Raw genomic sequence first — 19948 nt, 5'->3', positions numbered from 1 at the left:
TGTGAGCTCTGCAGTGTAGACATGGCATTTCTCTGTTGGATAAACTAAGGCATGTAGTCAGTGACACATTGGGCAAGGCACATACAGTACTTAATCTCTTAATCCTGACTGACAGTGAAGACACACATGTGTTTTCCTTATTTGCACTTCTTGGCCAGAGCATGGGGAAGGCCGTGCTGCAATGAACTCAGACATCAGCAGCGTCTGAGCAGCTCTGAAGCTTGGCTTCTGAGCCTCTTTGAATCAGGCTTGTCTTTGGTGGGCAAAGGGTGGTCCTTGATTGGAGGCATATGCTGAAGGATAATCCACCCACTGTAAAGAGGGCCAGCAAAGCAGTGTCTTCAAAGAACAGAACTGCTTTACAGTTTTCGCACACAGACACTCCGGTGCAAGCACATCACCCATATTAGAAAGTCAGCGTTGCATGCACATGTCTCCGTTAGTTGGAGCTGCCGTGACAATATACACAGACTGGGGTTAAACAACAGAATGTATTCCTTATCTCTGGAGGCTGGAGTCTAATGTACAAGTACTGACAGGCTGGTTTCTCTGGAGGCTTCTTTCCTAGGCTTGTGCCTCCTTGCTGTGTCTTCACATAAATTTTCCTCTCTGCCCGTCCCTGGTGTCTTGCTGTGCACCCTAGTCTGCTTCCCTAGTAAGAAAGCCAGATAGATTGGATTAGGGTCACTCTAATAACCCCATTTAAACTTACTCATCGTGTGTTATTGGAGAAAATTATAAAGGCCACTCCACGTAGTTAAAAGGAAGATTTATTTAGTGGATGACTTACAAATGAAGGAATGGATAGGTGGCGGGGGTCTGGGGAAGCTGTATCGCAATCCAGCGGTGTTCTCTGGAGCTCTGCACAGTCAATCTCCACTGTCCAGGGTCCAGGCGCAGAGCACGCGCCCAGAGAGAGCGCTCGCCCATCCAGCTCTCGGGTTTCCAGCACCTCCCCTCGCCCCGCCTCGTAGGCGTGACAGTTGCCAGAGTCTCAATGGGGGTTGGAACTTCCAGATCCAAGCTGGAATGGCTACCCACTACATCGTGTGTGTGTGTGTGTGTGTGTGTGTGTGTGTGTGTGTGTGTGTGTGTTGGGGCACACATGCCTGTGTGCTGGTATGTGCACATGTATGTGCGTGCTTCTGTGGAAGTCAGAGGTTGATGTTGAGTATCCACCTCTGTGGCTCTTCACCTTATTTTTTTGAGACAAGTTTTCTCATCGACCCTGAGTTATGGATGTGGCTAAATGTGGCAGCAAGCCCCCAGTGTCCTCCTGTCTCTGACCTGCCCACCCTCCCTAGTTTACTGTCATGTATGCTAGGGGTCCAAACTCATGTCCCCAAGCTTGCCCAGCAAACACCCGTTGAGCTATATCCCCAGTCCTTACTCACCCCTTTAAATACCCCATCTCCAAACAGTGTCATGCTTTGAGACACCGGGTGTCAAGAGGTCAGCACGTGCATTTGGAATATTATGGTTAAGCCTCATTGTCAGCTTGATGGGCCTTAGTATCACCTAGAGAAAGACCCTCTGGCTATATCTGTGAGGATGTTTCCAGAGAGTTTTAACAGAAGAGGGAAGACCCATCCTGAATGTGAGCAGAACTATTACATGAGGTGAGGTCCTGGGCTGAGAAAAGAAAGGTGAGTGAGTGGACACCAGCATTCACTTCTCTGTGCCTGCTAACTGCGGGTGTGATGTGACCAAGCTGCTTCGAGCCTCAGCTGCCCCATGTTCCCCACAGCGATGTGCTGTGCCCTCAAGCTGTGAGCCATAATAAACCCTTCTCCTTGCCTCAAGTTGCTCTTGTGAGGTATTTTGGTCACAGTAGAGAAGAAAGTAGCCAGTACAGGAAATTGTTATCAGAAGTGGGGTAATTGCTGTGATAAAACCTTGTCACATAATTTGGACCCTTTAAACTAGGTTATGGGATGGATGTCTAAGAGTTTGGAGCTTTGGGCTAGTGAGGACAGACTGCTGCAGGTGGAGCTTAATGGGCCATTCTGGGGGCAGTTTTGGGGGACCAGAATGTGGAGGGATACAGACAGTAAAGACCTGGCTGTGAGGTTTCATAGGGGGAATAAGAACTGTACTAGAAATGAGTGACAGGCCGTTTGTATTACATTCCAACAATGGCTACATTCTACCTGTGTCTCAGCAAATAGACTGAGGCTAAATTAAAAAGTGATGGACTCATTTATTTAGCAGAGGAACCTTAGGACAGGATAGCATTCAGACTTTGGAGTGACTATTGTTCACTTCCTTGTCCGGGTTGACAGTGAGAGAGGAAGCAACAACTGGAGGAGAAAGATGGCAGATGTGTAGTGTGGTGAGGAAAGGCGTTTGAGTGAGTGTGTGGCTGTACAAGGTAAGTAGGAAATACGACAGCTGTTGTAGAGATAGCACTGTGTTGGCTTGAATGAGACTGTCCCCATACTATTGACATTTGAACACTTGATCACTTGTTGGAGCTGTTTGAGAGGTTTACCAGGTGTGGCCTAGATGGGGGGAGTTGTTACAGGGGTGCAGGCTTTGAGAATTCAGACTCAGTCGTCCCTGGTTGGTTCTCTCCTTCCTCCTTGCCATTCAAGATGTGAACCCTCAGAATCCTGCTCCAGCTTCCATGCCTGCCCCTTATCTACCATGATGGACTCTTGTCCTTCTGGAAGCAGAAGCCCCATGAGCCCTTTCTTGGTCATAGTGTTTTCTCACAGCAACAGAAAGACGATAAATGTAAACATTATTAAGGAGAGACCCTTCACTTTGCACTAGGCCCATATGAGAAATGCCCCGATGTCAAGACTCTACCCATCGAAGGCTTTAACCTGTGAAAATGCAAATTCGTTTGATTGGTGAGGACCTGAACCACAGGATCCCTGCTCAAAAACAGCTGCCTAGGGTGGTGCTTCCCAGGGTTAGCCCTCGAAGGCATACAGAGGAGGGAGGATGCCGCTCAGGCAGCCAGGGTACATCTCAAGCTGGCAGCAGGACTTGGGAGCCTTAGCCGCATGAAACTGCTTTTTTTGTCAGACATGATAGATGCAAGATTGAGGGGGTCATGGAGACTTGTGCTGAGGTTCCAGAAAGCTGCTGAGGCCAGGTAATGTGTCACAAGTTACAGTTATCTGATAGGCCATTACAGAAGGTGCTGAAGGTGAGGCCTAAGTTACAGTGGAGGCTACAGGGTGTTGGAGATGTCAGGATCGTGGGCTGTCTACTAAGGAAAACTGCAGGCATGGAGTAGAGTTGGCCAAAGAGGCTGCATGTGCTGTGGATTACAGAACTGGAGGGGTGGTTCTACCTCAGGCTGTGGGAACCCAGATAACTTTATTATGAGTCCCATATGCTAAAAGTGGAGTTGGGGGTATTTGCCTGTTGGGCACTGGTGTAACCTTTGGGAGGTGTAGTCTAGCTGAAGGAAGTTAGGTCACTGGTGACATTCCCTGGAAAGGAATTTGGGAGACTTGGCTTTTTTTTTTCCTCTTTGGCTTCCTGGCCACCATGGGGTGAGTGGCTTTGCTATGGGTTGATCCTTTTGTACACTGTGAAGATTTGTCACTGTGATTGGTTTAATAAAGAAGCTGTTCAGCCAATAGCCAGGCAGGCTAAGGTTAGGTGGAAAAACCAAACTAAGGAGGGGAAAAAGAAGGGCAGAGTCAGAGAGTTGCCACCAGATGCAGAGGAAGCAAGATGAGAATGTCGTACTGAGAAAAGGTACCAAGCCATGTGGCTAAACATAGATAAGAATTGTGGGTTAATTTAAGTGTAAGAGCTAGTTAGTAATAAGCCTGAGCTACCGGCCGAGTATTTATAATTAATATAAGCCTCTGTGTGGTAATTTGGGAAGTGGCTTCTGGGTATTTGGGAGTTGCTGGTGGGACAGAAACTTGGTTTACATGGCTTCTTCTACCATGTGTTCCTCCTCTTCCCTGTTTGATGTTAGGCTTTATTGTAGGCTGAGAACTATTGGTCTAAGCTGCCATACACTAAGAGTCTGCAAAACTATGATCCAAAACAAATATTTTTTCTTGTAAGTCAGATATTATGTCATAGCAATATAAAGCTGCCTAGCAAATTGATTTTTTTGTTAAAGGATGAAAATTGAAGTTTACACACCCAAATAGAGGATTAGCTTTGATTTATAAAAGAGATGTGTGGTAGTTTGTAATTGGCCCCCATAATCTCATAGGGAGTGGCACTATTCGGAGGTGTGGCTTTGTTGGAGGCACATATCAGGGGTGTCCCTGAATAGAGGCCTAGTAGAGAGGCCATTGGATGAAGCTGTGATGTTGAAGCCTGGATTTCCTTGGAGAGAGGTGCCAGAGTTGTGGGATATCTGCTGAGGAGAGCTGCTAACAAGGAGTAGAATCAGCCCAAGAGAAAGAAGTATGTTGTAGCCAAACCTGAACAGAGTTGGAGATCCGAAGAGCGTTTTGACATTAGACATGGAGATGGAAAGTTTGGAGTTTACCCAGTTGGTTTTTGGTCTTGGTTTGATCCAGTATTTCCTCAATATGCTCCTTTCCCTACATTTTGGAATGGTAATGCATATCTTGTGCCATTATATGTTGGAAGTATGTGGTCTGCTTTTTGATTTTGATTTCACAGGGGATTGCAGTTAAGAAATTGCAGAAGAGACTTTGGACTTTGAAACAAGTTTGAGTCTATTGACTATTGAATATTGACTATATTATTGACTATGGGGACTTCTGAAGTTGATCTAAATGCATTTGGCATTATGATATTGTTACAAGCTTATGGGGACCAGGGAGTGGAATGTGGTAGTTTGAATGTAAACCCCCCCCCCCAATCTCATAAGGAGTGGCATTATTAGGAGGTGTGGCCTTATTGGAGGAAGTGTGTTACTCTAGGGGTGGGCCTTGAGATTTCCTATGCTCAGGATACTACTCAGTGTGTCAGTTGACTTCCTGTTGCCTGCAAGATGTAAGAGTCTCGGCTCCAGCACCACGTCTGCCTGCACACCACCATGCTCCCTACCATGATGATAATGGACTGAACCTGTGAATTGTAAGGCACCTCAGTTAAGTGTTTTCCTTTATAAGAATTGCTGTGGCCATGGTGTCTCTTCACAGCAATGGAAACCCTTACTAAGATGCAACTTTAAAAAGCCCATATAAATCCAGGGAAATAGTGATGGCGTGGGGCGGAAATCTAAGCTGATGTGACCATTGGATTGGTCAGCAGTACTCTGGGGATTAGACGTCTGGAGTTCAGCAAGGTAAATCCATCAGCATGTAGGCTTTCATGAAAGATGGAGCCCTGGGTGTCTGTGATGAACGATGTGTAAATAGTGTTCACTCATCATTAAAAAATAATTTGCTGGGTGGTGGCACATGCCTTTAATCTCAGTACTTGGAAGGCAGAGTCAGGCGGGTTTCTGGGTTTCAGGCCAGCCTGGTCTACAGAGAAAGTTCCAGGACAGCCAGATCTATACAAAGAAACCCTGTCTCAAGAAAACCAAAGTAAAATAAAATAAAATAAAATAAAATAAAAATTATTTTTTTGTGTGTGTGTGTGTGAAGGTCAGAATATACTTTTGTGGAGTCAGTTCTCTCCACATTTCCATGGGTTTCAGGGATCAAACCCAGGTCATAGTCCTGTGCGGCTAAGTGTCTTTACCTGCTGAGCCATTTAGCGCGTCTCCTGATATTTTTTATGTGTTAGAGTCTTTCTTCCCCTTTGACCTGCTTTGTCTTAATAACAAATGAAAATCATAAAAGGAAGAAACTCAATTTTTGAGATTTAATCAGTAGCTCAAAGAAACAGAAAGTCTGAGTTAGGTAGCAGTCAGAGAATCTCACCAGGAGCGAGTGGAGCAGTGTTGGTAGATCACCTAGAGGGCGGCACCTTCCCAATGCCCTTCCCTGTTTCACGCTCTAGCTCCCTAGTGGTCACATCTACCCTCCAGAAGACTGTACTTTGATTTCAGTGACTTTGCTTGCCTTCTCTGAACGGTCAGTGCTTTTGGAGCTGGTTATGACCAGTTTTGACTGGTTATGACCAGTACCAAATGCTGAAGGACTGATAAAATGCTGATAAAAGCCAAGAGCTTCTCGGCCCCTTGTGTTGTTTAACAAAGGATCTTTCGGGCAGAAGAGCAAGTGTCATACACCAACAGTGCTGAATGGAAACTTTAGGCTATTGACTGTAAACAGCCATCAACACCTGTCTGAAGCACATCTTATGTACCTTCTGAGGCTTGTGAAAGTGTCCAGTGCTGGGCAGTTCATTCCGAGTCTTTTCTTTTTGAGACCAAGTCTCATTATGTAGCCCGAGTTGGACTGAACCGCACTGTGTACAACGGTCTGGACTTGAACTCACAGAGACTTGCCTGCCTCTGTCTCCTGAGTGCTAGGATTAAAGGAGTGCACCACCGCACCTAACTCCTACCAATTTTTAAGGCAGCCCTTTTTAATGCAGGGCTTAACTTTTCTATACCTGGTTGAAACCTGCCACTCTGCCACCCCTCCTCCCCCTCACTGCCCTAGTTTCATCTTCAGAGCAACCCAGAACATACTGAACGCTTTCTTCATGAGACTGACTTCAGGCATTTAAAGGACACCCTCCCATCCCTAGTGAATCTCCTATCCCCAGTTCTTCCTTAGGCTGCTATCTGTCCTTAACCTTAGGTTAGATGCCATCTGTTCAAGTGGCTTCTGAAGGTGGACCTAGGCCCTAGGTGTGGCCCCAAGTACAAAGAATAGACTCTCCCATATTATGTTCAATTTGTCCTCAACTAAGACCTTGATGTCAACTCACCTGGGATTTCAGTCATGCTTCCAATAAGCTGTATTTCCCACATACTATTATTTTTGGTTGTGTTTTTTACATAAACTGCATGAGTAGAGCTATTTTCTGACCCAAGTGTGTTTCATGTTTCTGCAGCAAGTGAAGGACCTTTACTATATATTCTCTTAAAAATTTTGACCATGTCAGATCTGCCCACTGCTGTGGACTTTAAAGGCTTTTTTTGGGGGAGGCTAATTTAATCACTCCATCATTCGGTCGCCCCTGTGTACTTTATGCCACTGGAACGTTAATAACCTGTGCAGGGGCTTTTGTCTGTATTGTTGGAAACAATCTCAGACCGAATGAGACAGGGCTGCCATCAGATTCTGGGACTTTCCACCGCACCATGTCTGCTTGGCTCTGTTGACGGCACTGTAGGAGATCGCTCTGCTAGTGGCTGATCTACTCTGGGTGCTCCTTGCAGGGGGTCTCAACTCTGAAGGCCATGCAGGTGAGCACGTCACCAGGATGCCAGTCCTACATGGTCAGCTTGGAGCACCACACCTGTCTGCACGTCTTAGGTGGTCTGCAGGTGTCCCTGAACTAAATATCTGGGAGAGGCTGTCGGGGGGCTGACCCCATAGCTTACTGCGCTCCGCCCATACTCTTACTAGATTGCTCTTTTTTCTTTTGTGCTGGGGCCGAACCCCGGGAATTTGTGCGTGTTAGGTGAAGGCTCTCCCACAGAGAGAGTTACATTCCCAGATCCATTCCTTTTTTATCCCAGACCCTAGTGGTTTTGTCTCTGCCGTTTAAAACACAGAGTAGTCATGCTGACGGTGATTGGTAACTCATACCTGGTCCTGTGTCCCAGCTTCCCGTTGCGGTCTGCAGAACCCCTCCAAGTCCCGCTCTCACCACAGGCCAACACCAGGCTCCCTTGGTCTGGGGTTTCAGAACTGATTTTGCCCACTCTGTCTTCTCACACTACATGCCACACCCCCGTCACCTCTTGTTTCACACATTTTCTCCAGCATCCTCAGTAAGAATTTATCTGCCTCCTTCACAGGAGCGCTCGGGTCTCTGGATAATACTGCATATGCTTGTACGCTCGGAGCTTGGCTGATAATACTGCATATGCTAGTATGCTTGGAGCTTGGCTGATAATACTGCATATGCTTACATGCTGGCAGGCTTGGGTCCTTCATAGCTGGTAACAGCCGCGCTGTCCCTCTGTGGGCTAAAAATCCCTAGCTGGAGTACATTTTGCTCCTTGTTTAGCTTTTTTAAGTTTTTTTTTAATTTACTTTTTATGACCATGGAGTTCTAGCAGTGTTAGCTTCTTCCTGGGTTAATGGATCCAAAGTTGGAAATTATAATTTTTAAATTACATTAATTTATTCATTATGCATGTAATGTACATCGCAGCACGTGGAGGTCAGAGGACAACTTATGGGAGTTGGCTTTCTCCTTCCATTGTGTGGATCCTGGAGGTCAAACTCAGGCTGGCAGGTTTAGCAGCAAGCATCTTTGACTCCGAGTAATCCTGCTGGCCTGAAATTTGCAATCTTTAATAAAAAAATCCTTTTAACAAATGATTAGCTAGGAGAATATTTTTTCTACTAACCATTTTTCCTTAGCTGTGTTAATTAAAATGTGTGCTTTGAGGTAGTAGATTCCAAGAGAAGTGTGAATTTCACGTTTGCTATGTTCCTGCTTTTATTACGTGTGACTAATCCTTTCCTGCTTAACAGTTCTGCATCCGGTGGAGAGTCAAGCTGCCGTTCACTTCCTCTGTCTGACAGTCCGCTTGGTGTTGCTTTGCTGTGTGCGTCTTAGACCTCGGGTCCTCCAGGACCTGGTTTGTGCCAGGTGCCTTTTCTGTCCTCCGTGGAGGCTTTTTCCTCCCACAGTTCAATTTTTCAGAATTTAACTTTTGATTGCAAAAGTCAGACCCCGCGAAACCTCTTCGTTGTGCTCACAGTTTGCTGGGTGGCGCTGTGTTTTTGGTGTGTGCGTTTTCGGGCGCTGTGTTTTCGGTGTGTGCTGTGTTGTGGCCCGTCTGCTGATGCAGCACCTCTGCTGTCTTCAGTAAATGAAAGGCAAACATTTCCACCCATTAGTGCTTAGAAGGGAAGAGGAGGAGCCGCTCGGGCGCTCAGCACGTCGTGGGATGAGATAAGTGTGCAGTAGATTCATATTTCACTCAGCTTGGTTAAGTGACTCACATTTGGGATTTTCTATTTTCAATTGTTTGGTGATGACTTCTCCAGTTTTTTTTTGTTTGTTTTTTTAAATTTGGTGCCACTTAAGACATGAAATTTGACCCTGTCCAGGGAGAGTTTCTAGGAAAACAGATGTTTCTGCTTTTTTTGGGGGGGCAGAAAGAATCACTTTGCTATCAAATACAGCAGATAATATTTAGACTGATAACAGTAAACAAACATTTCAGATCATCCATCTGACTAGTCGTCAGATCCTGAAAACTGCTAGCAAGCATGAAACAATTTAGATGAATTATGATAAAGCCTCTCCCCAAAGTGTTTGCTTTGCCAGAACTATTGCCAGAACACAGACAAAAAAGAAGGTTTGATGCTCAGCTTATATGTGAAGGAAAACAAAGGAGAGTGTGATTTGCAATTTCTGAACACTCTTTTTCCCACAGCAGGGGGAAGTTTCAAAGCAAGCTTGGTATTTTTGTGTCAGTCTTCAGTCCTTTGTTCAGAAAAACTAATAGTCTGTCCTCAGAAACTGGAACTGTCTTCTGTGCACAGGCTGATAATGGTAACACATATATAAACACTGCAGAAATGTAACCTCATATTCAAAGGTGTCCCTGATAAATTATAAATGCCATACACTCTAACATTTAAGCTATAATTTGCATGGAAAAATTCACACCTTTTAGTTCACAGTACTGTGAGTTTTGACAATTCAGAGTCATGTGATTATCACCGAAATTAAGACATAGAATGAATCCATTATCGTAAGATTCCCTTGTGCCCTTTTGAAGATGGCTCCTGTCCTCAGCTCCTGCCTGGCAACCACTGGTCCATTTTCTGCACCTGGGTTTTTCATCATCTAGGATGTCGGATGAGTGACGTCATGGAGACAGCTCTTTGAACTGGCTCCTTTTACCTGGGCTCATGCATTTGCGATTCCTTCATGTTACTGAGTAAGGGTCCACTGTGTGGATGTACCCCTCTTTGCTGACCTATTCATCAGTAGGAGGAGATTTCTTTTCTTTCCTTTTTCTGATGATTACAGATGAAGCCACTGGGAGTAGGGTTCCTCAGGACATGCCAGCTTTATAGGAAAGCACCAGAGTGTGCCTGCAGCTTGTGAGGGTGGCAGGTGCTCCCACCTCAGTCCTCCTCACCCCTTCTTCCTGCTGTGTTCTCCTGGCTTCTCATGATGTACACTGGGAACATCTCATAGGCTTCTGCTACCTTGACTGAAGTGTCTGTGTGAAGCTTTTGTCTCTTTCAGGATTTAGATTATTTGTTCGTTTCGTATTGAGCTTTGATAGGTCTTTAGTTAGAATAGAAATTCTTCCTTTTTAAGATTCATTTTATTGATTATGTATACAGTGTTCTGTCTGTGTGTTTGCCTGCACACCAGAAGAGGGCATCAGATCTCATTATACATGGGTGTGAGCCACCCTGTGGTTCCTGGGAATTGAACTCAGGACCTCTCAAAGAGCAGTCAATGCTCTTAACTGCTGAGCCAGCTCTCCAGCCCCCATAGAATATACATTCTTTACCAGGTTTGTGTTTTTTTTTTTTTTTTTTTTTTTTTAATATTTCTCCCAGTCTTTAGTGTTTCTTTTTATCACTTAACAATGTCTTTTGCAGAGCAGGAGTTTTGAATTTTGATAAAGTTCAATATAATTAAGTTTAAAATAACTGAGTTGTGCTTTAGTATGTCTTTGTTAAGAAATCTTTGTCAAGGGCATAAGGCTTTTTTTCTGGTGTATTTAATTTGAGAAGTTTTATGCTTTTAGGTTTGCATTTAGGTCTGTGGTCCACTTTGAGTTAGTTTTTGTTTATAGAGTGAGGTGTGGGTTACAGTCTGTGTCTTTGCTGCTGGCTTCTCTCTCAGCTGAGTTACTGTAATCTTACCTGTGTTGAAAACCAACTGGCAAGGCCGGGGTTGCTGGTGCATGCTGTAATCCCAGCATTTGGGAGGCAGAGGCAGGAGGATTGCCACAAGTTTTAGGCTAGTCAAAATTGTTTTCTTCGGTGTTATAGCAGACGAATCTTTCACATATCAGATATGATAGTTTGTTTATGGAGTTCTCAGGATTTCCTTAGTCTCAGGGGAACGCTTACCATTTCCAGCAGTAAATGCAGTCTTATCTGTGGGCTTGGTACAGTTTTATCCAGGTAAGGAAGCTCTCCTCTTGTCTTAGTTTGTTGAACATTGTTAACGTGAAATGGTGTCAGATGCAATCAAATGCTGTGTGTGTGTGTGTGTGTGTGTGTGTGTGTGTGTGTGTGTGTGAATGTGTGTGAGAGTGTGTGTGTGTGAATGTGTGTGTGTGTGTGAGTGTGTGTGTGTGTATGTCTTCTGTCAGTATGATGTATTACTTTGGTAGATTTTCATGTATTGAGTCAGTCTTGTGCTCCCAGGATAGATCCCACTCAGTTATAGTGAGTAGTTTTTACACATTCCCGCATTCTAGTACTTAGCTGGGGATTTGTGGCTGTAGTCAGGAAGGATGTTGCTGTGCAGTTTTCTTTTCTCATGATGACTTTGTCTGCCTTTGGTATTAGGGTAATGCTGGGCTCAGAGGTGCTCAGAAAGGTTCCCTCTTCCTTGATATACTTTTGTTTTGTTTAATGAAATGGGTTTCGCTTTTCAACCCACGTGTCCCTGGAACTTAGTATGTAGTGTGGCTGGCCTTGAATTTCCAGTAGTTCTGCTGCCTTCAGCCTCCCAAGGATTGGGATTAGAGGCATAAGGTACCCCACCTGCACCTTTGGTGTTTTTGATGTTTATTTTGTAGAATTTTTAAGGTATTTAAGTTAATTATTCTTTAAACATTTTGTAAAATTCACTAGTGAAGCCATTTACATGTACTTTGGACGATGTTAAAATATGCCTCATGTTAACAGTTGTGTTTTAATTTTTTTCTCACTTTAATACTTTGCTTACTTACATATCTTTAGAAACAATTCAGATCCTGAAAGATGAACTTTGTTAATAATTGACTGCCTGCAAAACTTTTAGCTTCGTCAGACCAAGGAGTTATTTTTGATGGGCTCAGTTCTCTTGATCCGATTAAATCCATTAGTTGAACAAACCCACTCATTTAGTAGACATTTATTGTGCACCCATTATAGGTTAGATTTAGGAGGGAGATTTTGACATGAGGTAATGTTCTCATTTGCTGCTGCTGGAGAGATGTTAACTGGAGTATCTATTTATCACCCATCCATCCATCCATCCATCCATCCATCCATCCATCCATCCATCCATCCATCTGTCTATCTGTATATCCACTTATATGCTGTTAAAAATAATAGTTTCTATCATTAAAAATATTTATGTGCTTGATGATTTACTTGATAGTCTTATTGTTTGACAATAAGATCCAAGAATAATAATATCCAAGAAATTATGTAAATTTTCTGTTCTTTTAGAGCTTGTTACAGCCGACATTTATTCTTTCAATATTAATTAATATTAATTAAATTGTGACTTAGTAAAGAGGATTTGACCTCAGTATTCTAATTAGTAGGTATTTATTCTTGGGAGAATTATTATCACCATAGAGCAAGGAAAATTAGCAGGAAAATAAGATGCAAAGAAATTTTGGTTACTGATAATATGGTAATTTCCTTCCATACATATTATTGTTACCATCCGTTAAACAAAGCCAGTGACAAAGGTATTATTCTTAGGAAGGTAAAAGGAGCCCTTTCATATGTTAAAAACAATTTAGCTGATGCCTGAACAGTTAATTGTACTGTTTCCCACTTCAGAGAATTCTGAGGTCCTTAACCTGAGTGAAGTTCTTAAGGTGGAGAGAAGGGACATTCTGCCCCTGCAAAGCAAATGAAAGTCTTAAAGTAAGAAACCTGCAGCAGGATGAATCGCTAATCACTCTTCAAGGTCCAATTCTTCTTATTGAATTTCCTTCTTTTGGCCCAGTGACACATTCAGTGAAGGATCATGATTCTATACAATTAATTCCATGACTATAAGTACTGAGAAAAGAGAGGTTATTAAAACTCAGGAGACTTCTGCGTTCCAGTAAAACCATTAAGAAGGAACTAATGTGATAATAAAGTGAAAAGCAATTCAAAACTTATCAGCCTAATAAAGAGTATAACCAAATATCTTCTAGCAATAAAAATCTTTGGAAATGAAACCGAGGAAAAAAGCTCTTCCTGCTCAGACTACCAGTGTTCCGATGGGTTTGGTCTTCATTAAATCAGCCACGGTATCTTGAAGAGGATATTTAATTATCAGGTGATTTGTGGCCATATTCAATGGAGAGTTATGGGTGGGGGGCAGCGTTTTGATGTCCACCCTACACATACAAAGTCCAGCCACAGCACTGTCGCCTGCCTTTTCTGTGATTCAGTTAGAAGCAATTCGTCCCACAGTGTGGGAGTGAGTTATACGTGCGCATTGAAATAACACCATTCTGCCAAGAAGCACAAAGTATTTCATCTATATGAAGGGAGTCGGATGTCAAGAAATGCTTTGTGGCAGATGGCAGGACGCACAAGCCTCTCATCTTCCGTTTTTACGGCCCTGAGGGGAGGAGAAGAGTAGGTATCCAGCATCAGGCCTCCAACCCGTTCCTGCAGATGGCTGGCTTTCCTTGAAGTGGCTGGTGCCCATTCTGTCTCCAGCCTGTGCAGGAGTTATAGAGCATGCGGAGCTTCCAAGTCACAGCCACCAGAAGCCATTAAGCAGCCGTCACGCATGATCAGAGTCACAGAGATGCCCGGCATGCTCCTGCTGTGAGCTTCCTCCTTTTAAACACCTATTGCTCCTCTTTGGCTTCTTCGTATTTCTTCTATTTCTCATCTTCCTCTTCCTCCTCCTCCTCTTCTTTATACTTTTCTTTTGTGAGACAGGGCCTTACTATGTAGCCCTGGCTGATCTAGAACTTTTTATGTGGAATAGGCTAAGCTCAAATTCCCATAGCTCTGTCTGCCTCTGCCTCCAGAGTGCTGGGATTAGAGGCGTGCGCCACCGTGGCCCTGTTCCAGCTTTTGTTCCTTTCTTCTCCATCTCCTCCATCAGGTCTTTTGCCCTTTCACGACTCACCTTTTGTTTCTTCTGGGTCCTAGTATCTCATGACATGGGGGTCCCCTCTCCCACAAGAACAATGCTGATAAGAGGTGAATCTTTCCATATTGATCTCCAAGAATTACAGATTGGAATGAGTTTTAAGAAAATTTGATCCAATTTTTTTCATGTTAAATAATAGGCAAACAGAAGAAGTGCTGTGTTCCAGGTCATAGAAAGTTGTTGTGTTGGCACAGGAGAGCCTGTGGTCCCAGGGTTTGCTTCACGTCTGCCTGGCTGCTTACAGCCAATGCCAGTGCATGGTCAAGCCTCTAATTGCTTGGTGGAGGCCTGTAAGGCCAGGGAATGAAAGCGGTGGTCCATTTCACTAGAGCATCAACTGGAACTGCCTTGGGGCAGAGAGGTTGTGTGGCAGTTAGTCACCTGTGGTCTCCCAGCTCCCTTCCTACCCTCCTCGGATGATGTTGCCCACTCAGACTGCAAACCGCATCTATCCTGCCAAGATGTGTGCTGGGTAAGGGCTGCAAGCCTCAGGATGTGTGCTGGGTAGAGGCTGCAAGCCTCAAGATGTGTGCTGAAGAGGGGCTGCAAACCTGGTGTGGGAAGGCCCACCTTCTTCTTGTCTCCTCTAACTGACACTGGAGTCCACTGACTCCAGGAGTTTTCTATGGAGCCAATACCTACTTTCATATTGCAGTTTCTCCACATGTCTAGAACTATATTGGCTACTGACCTCCCAGTAACACGAGCAGAGACCTCTGTACCAGCTCTTGGAGGCCCCTTCTCTCAGTTTTGGGTGTTTCATAAGCCTAAACTCTCCTTTGGCTGCCCAGGTCTTAGTTACTATCTGCATTTTAAAGGTAATCAATATTTGACTGTCATCTTTTCATGTTAAATTCTTAGTCAAACAATGGGCACACTTTGTTTCTGATCTGGAGGGTGCATGTCCCTAGTGATACAAACACCAGCCAGTATTACCCATCTTATTAGAACATTCTTAATTGTCTGCAGAGTGTGTACACAATTTATTACATATGAAAGAGAACAAGAATGGAGCTGCAGATATCTTTGGCAGAGCGTCCCACCTCCCCGTGGACACCGCCAGCGGCGGCTGTTAGGGGCACCGCAGTGGGAAGGTCTGAGAGAACAGACTCAAGGCTTGTTCCTGGAGGCGTATGAGGCAAGGCAGGGAACTGTCTGGGCCTTTGTTTAAGGAGATAGAGAAGGTACTTTGGCTGGGAGGATAATTTTTTAATAAAAAACTTATTAATTTTATTTAGTGTGTGTGTGTGTGTGTGTGTGTGTGTGTGTGTGTGTGCCTTTGTTTAAGGAGACAGAGAAGGTACTTTGGCTGGGAGGATAATTTTTTAATAAAAAATTTATTAATTTTATTTAGTATGTGTGCATGCGTGCACACGCATACGCCCCTGAGTGCCCCAGTGTGCATGTGGATGCCAGAGAGTTGTGGGAGCTGTTTGTTTTTCTCCTGCCGCCATGTGGGTCCCAGGACTTGAACTGAGGTCATTCAGGTTTGTTGGCCGGTGCTTCGACCCGAGTATTTAAAAACGTGTTTTCCTTATTCTCGGGAATTTCATCCGTGCATACAATGCAGTCCAATCATATCTACCTCCATTCCCCCACTACAGCTCCTCCCATATTCCCTTCCACACTCCTTTCCCAACTTTACAGTTATCTTTATTTATTTGTGTGTTTTATGTATGAGTGCTCTATCTGCATGTCAGAAGAGGACATCAGACTCTGCTTTAGATGGCTGTGAGCTGCCATGTGGTTGCTGGGAATTGAACTCAGGACCTCTGGAAGAGCACCCAGTGCTCTTAACCGCTGAGCCATCTCTCCAGCCCCGATTCTCAACTGTTTTTTTTTTAAATGTTAATTTTTATAACCCACTAAGTCCAGTTATTGCTGCCCGTACATGCATAGGTGTGAGGCCACCTACTGGGCCACAAGAAGCCAACCAGTGGCCACATTCTCAAAATAAATAAATAAATAAATGAATAAGTAAATAAAAGAAGTGTTTCCTCCTTCCCCAACAACATCAGTTGCCAGTGTCTCCTCAGGAAGGGATGGGGCCTGGAGATCATGTGCCCCATCCATGCTAGAATTTTTGGCTAGCTTGATCTTGTCCAGCAACTCTACTGTTGTGTGTAGCTGGAGAGTTTCCTTCCAGGTGTTGCCAAGCCCCCACAGTCCCGCAGCCCACTTATAAAATAATCACTCAGATGCTTATATTACTTATAAACTATATGGCCGTGGCAGGCTTCTTGCTGTCTAGCTCTTACATCTTAAATTAACCCATCTCTATAAATCTATACCTTGCCACGTGTCTCGTGGCTTACCGGTACTTTACATCCTGCTCCTCATGGCAGTGGCTGACAGCGTCTCTCTGCCCCAGCCTTCCGCTTCCCAGCATTCTCCTCTCTGCTTGTCCGGCCTATACTTCCTGCCTGGCTACGGGCCAAGCAGCGTTTAGTTATACAGAGCGATGTCCAGAGCAGTTGTGAGTTCGTGACTGAGACAGCTATGTTCTGTCCAGGAGACAACACACTCCTCCCACCTTCCTGCTCTGCATGCTCTCTGCTGCCTCTTCTGAGATGTCATCCCACCTTTGGTGTACGTGAGAGCTAACCCGGAGCACTCAGCCCTGTGACCGGCCACGCCCCTCTCACCCTCTTGACTGCTGCCCCTGCAAAAAGAAGCTTCTAGGAACAAAGTTGTAAGTGGCCCAGGTCTATGGTCCGAACAGAAACATCCAGAAGGTACTCTGACGGCATGATCATTTAGCAAAAGTAGCAATAGTATGGTCTATCCAAAGGCCTGCCTGTGACTGGAAGGGTAATTTCTAACAGCTCTAACTTCCACTAAGTAAGTCAGATTGTATTTTGGAAGATTAAAAAAAAAAAAACGTGACTTTAAACAGAGCTGCTAACTAATCATTAGACCACGGTTGTGGATTGGTGGCAGAAACCTGTTTTCTTGGACTTGATAAAAATTGAATAGAAAGCCCCAGACCTAGCTGAGTTGCCTACCCCATATGGCCCGAGTGGTTCATGCATGAATCAGAGCTTTAACCAGCCCTTGGAGATGGCAGAAGCCACAAACTGTGATTCGAGCCAGAGCTGAACGAGCAGCTGCGGTTCATTCTGTTCACTGAGCGTGCAGCCTGTCTCACGTTGGAATACCCGTATGCATGTGCTCGGCAGGCTGGATGAGTCTTGTTTGCAACTCCCAGAGAAGACATAACCATGGAGCGTTACCCTTCTTGAGTGTGTGCCCAATGCTATTGAAGTAAACAAGGCAGGAGCACAGAGAGGAAAGTTGTTCTTGACAGTGTAACAAGTATTCGGTTTTCATAACGCACTTAGCAACAGAGATGAGATGGTCTTGTGCTTCTCGAGTCGTGAATATTAACTCAGGTACAAGGGCTTCCTACACTCCACAGGGAAAACCAGAACACAGTATTTATACCAAGAAGGGATCCGGTCACAGTATACAGCAATATAGCGCCAATCAAGATAGGCTCCATTGGTTGAGTTTGGGCCACCCCTTGGGTGTTAAGGAATATAGGTGTGATGTTCTGTTAAATGAGTCAAATCACCTCCGTGTAGACTGCAAAGGTGAGATTTGGGAGAAATGATGTCCTGAAAACCCTTAGCATTGTGCAGAAGAGAAAAAGACCAACTGCATATTGTTGACTGATGGGAATCTGGTGGAGAGTGAAGAGAGTCTATGGTGGGATAATTATCTACATGAAAATACCAGGCATTTTTGTACCAACTGAAAACTGCCTCCCTTCATCAGACAAACACAGAATGGGTACTTTGACATGCTGAAGCAGAGCGGACCTCTCCAAATACTGATAATTCTTTAGACTCTATAGTTCATATCTTTCAAAATAACCAAGTCAAGAATTATTTCCTGAGCAATAAAAGTTAACACAATCCAGAACAAATTCACTTACCGAAGTGTAGTTTTAAAGATGAAAGCCATTTTTTTCCAATACAGTATGATTAATATAGTACATGGCTAGCTCCATGAGGTGCTCCTGAGTGGATCTGTGGTGATGAAAACCATTCTGCTTCATACCCATCTTTGTCAACATTGTTACAACACACATTTATTTTTACACATAGCCTCTCCTAAAATCCAGTGGGACTTGCAAGTTGAGATCATGCTGGATTGGCCTGAGGTATTCTCACACATGTAGCAGCATGGATGAAGATAGGTGTGTCTTTGTAGATGTAGGCTTGTGGCAAATTATTTTGGAGTTCATCCCAAGCACCCTGATCTAACACAAACAACCAAAAAGAATGCTAGACACATGGGCCGTTTATTACTGTCCTGATGCTGTAATTTCCAGGACAAGGTAAGGCTGGACTTCCCTCTCACAAATTAGGCATGGTCATGTGACTTGAGTTGGCCAGTAGAATGTCATCAGAAGCCTGAAAGATCTAATGCACCAATTACAGTCACATTTTCTTGCCGTAACAGTCCTAATGGCAGGGGCTTTGTCAGATCGCACCCCTAAGTGAAGATGGCATGGAGCCCTCTGCTCCTCCCCACCTCCAGCTAACTCATCACAGAGGTTGTCACTTGAGAAAGAAATCATTATGCATTTTCCCAGAATTTACTTTTATTCTGACCAGTTCATAAATTGCTAGCAGGAGCAGGGTAGTTAGATAATTAGAGAATCGTAACTTGTCATTGGTTTGAAGGACAAGTTGCAGGCGGTGGAGAGAGCATTGCAAAGTCTTGGAGGGTGACAGGTGACCCGGCAGCGAGAGCCTTGGTTAAACTGCTGCCCCCTGTGACTCAGAAGGCAGATTATATATGACCTGACAGCTACAGGGAAAGAGGAGGGAAACGCAATGGTAGTAATGTGTTTTGGCTTCTATTGGTCGACTTTGACAAGGTGTTTGTAAGAAACAAGGTCACAAAGGAATTAACTGGGTTCCAAGCAGGAATTAATGGAAAGTGTGAAGCTCCACAGTGTCAGAAAGGCTGACTGATTTCAGGTGCCAGACAGTAGGGGATAAAATTGGGAGAGCCTCTTGGCAATAAAAATATATTAAAGCCGAGCTACGCAACAAAGGGCGTGACCTGTACATCTACCTTCCAAAACCACTCACCTGATTATATTTCATTTGCCATCACATCGTTATCAAAGCCTATGAAGGGACTGAAGTGTACCAGAGTAAAGGCCAAGGGAGTCTTTGAAGAAAATTGTAGGTGTGGCTGTTAGCACAGGAACTGTCATCAGGCAGATACAAAGCAGATGAAGTCATGGCAAGAGCTGTCCTACAAAGGAACCACCAGACAGCATGAGAAGGTGTAAGAGACTTAGAATGACCTAAAGATCAGAAACAATTTGGAGCCTTCCTGAAATGAGAAAGCGGGGCAGCCATCAAGCTAAGGGTGTTCTCGGACACCTAGTTTATAGTGCCATGAAGTGTCATGGGAAAGCAAGCCAGAGACTACAGAGGAGTACAGGGAATGAGCCTTCCCTCACTGAGCACATTTAAGGGCTGATGACCTTCCCTAGGTGGATCTCACATTGTTTGTTCAGGGACTTTCAGAGATGCTTACAGCTAGTGTTCTGTCCATCCCTCTCCCTCTTAAATAGGAATGCTTCTTGGATGTCTATGTTTCCTATTTCACCTTTGTAAGTGGGGTGTTTAGACAGTAGATAACTTGTCTTTTTAGTTCATGGTCCCCAGAACAATAGGTGACCATTCAGGCCCAGTTCAGTTACCCTATTGCCTCTTGCTATGGACTACATTGCATCCTTCAGAATTTATGTTGAAGCCTTAGCTCCCAGTAGGATTAGATTTAGAAATAGTAACTTTAAAAGGGTAGTTAGGATTATATGAGGTCATAAGACTAGGCTTTAGTCTAGTAAGGCTGATGA

Source organism: Peromyscus maniculatus, chromosome 15, assembly GCF_049852395.1.
Source record: "Peromyscus maniculatus bairdii isolate BWxNUB_F1_BW_parent chromosome 15, HU_Pman_BW_mat_3.1, whole genome shotgun sequence".
Lineage (NCBI taxonomy): Eukaryota > Metazoa > Chordata > Mammalia > Rodentia > Cricetidae > Peromyscus > Peromyscus maniculatus.
The sequence above is the reverse complement of the archived record's forward strand: the minus strand, read 5'-3'. Positions refer to the sequence as shown.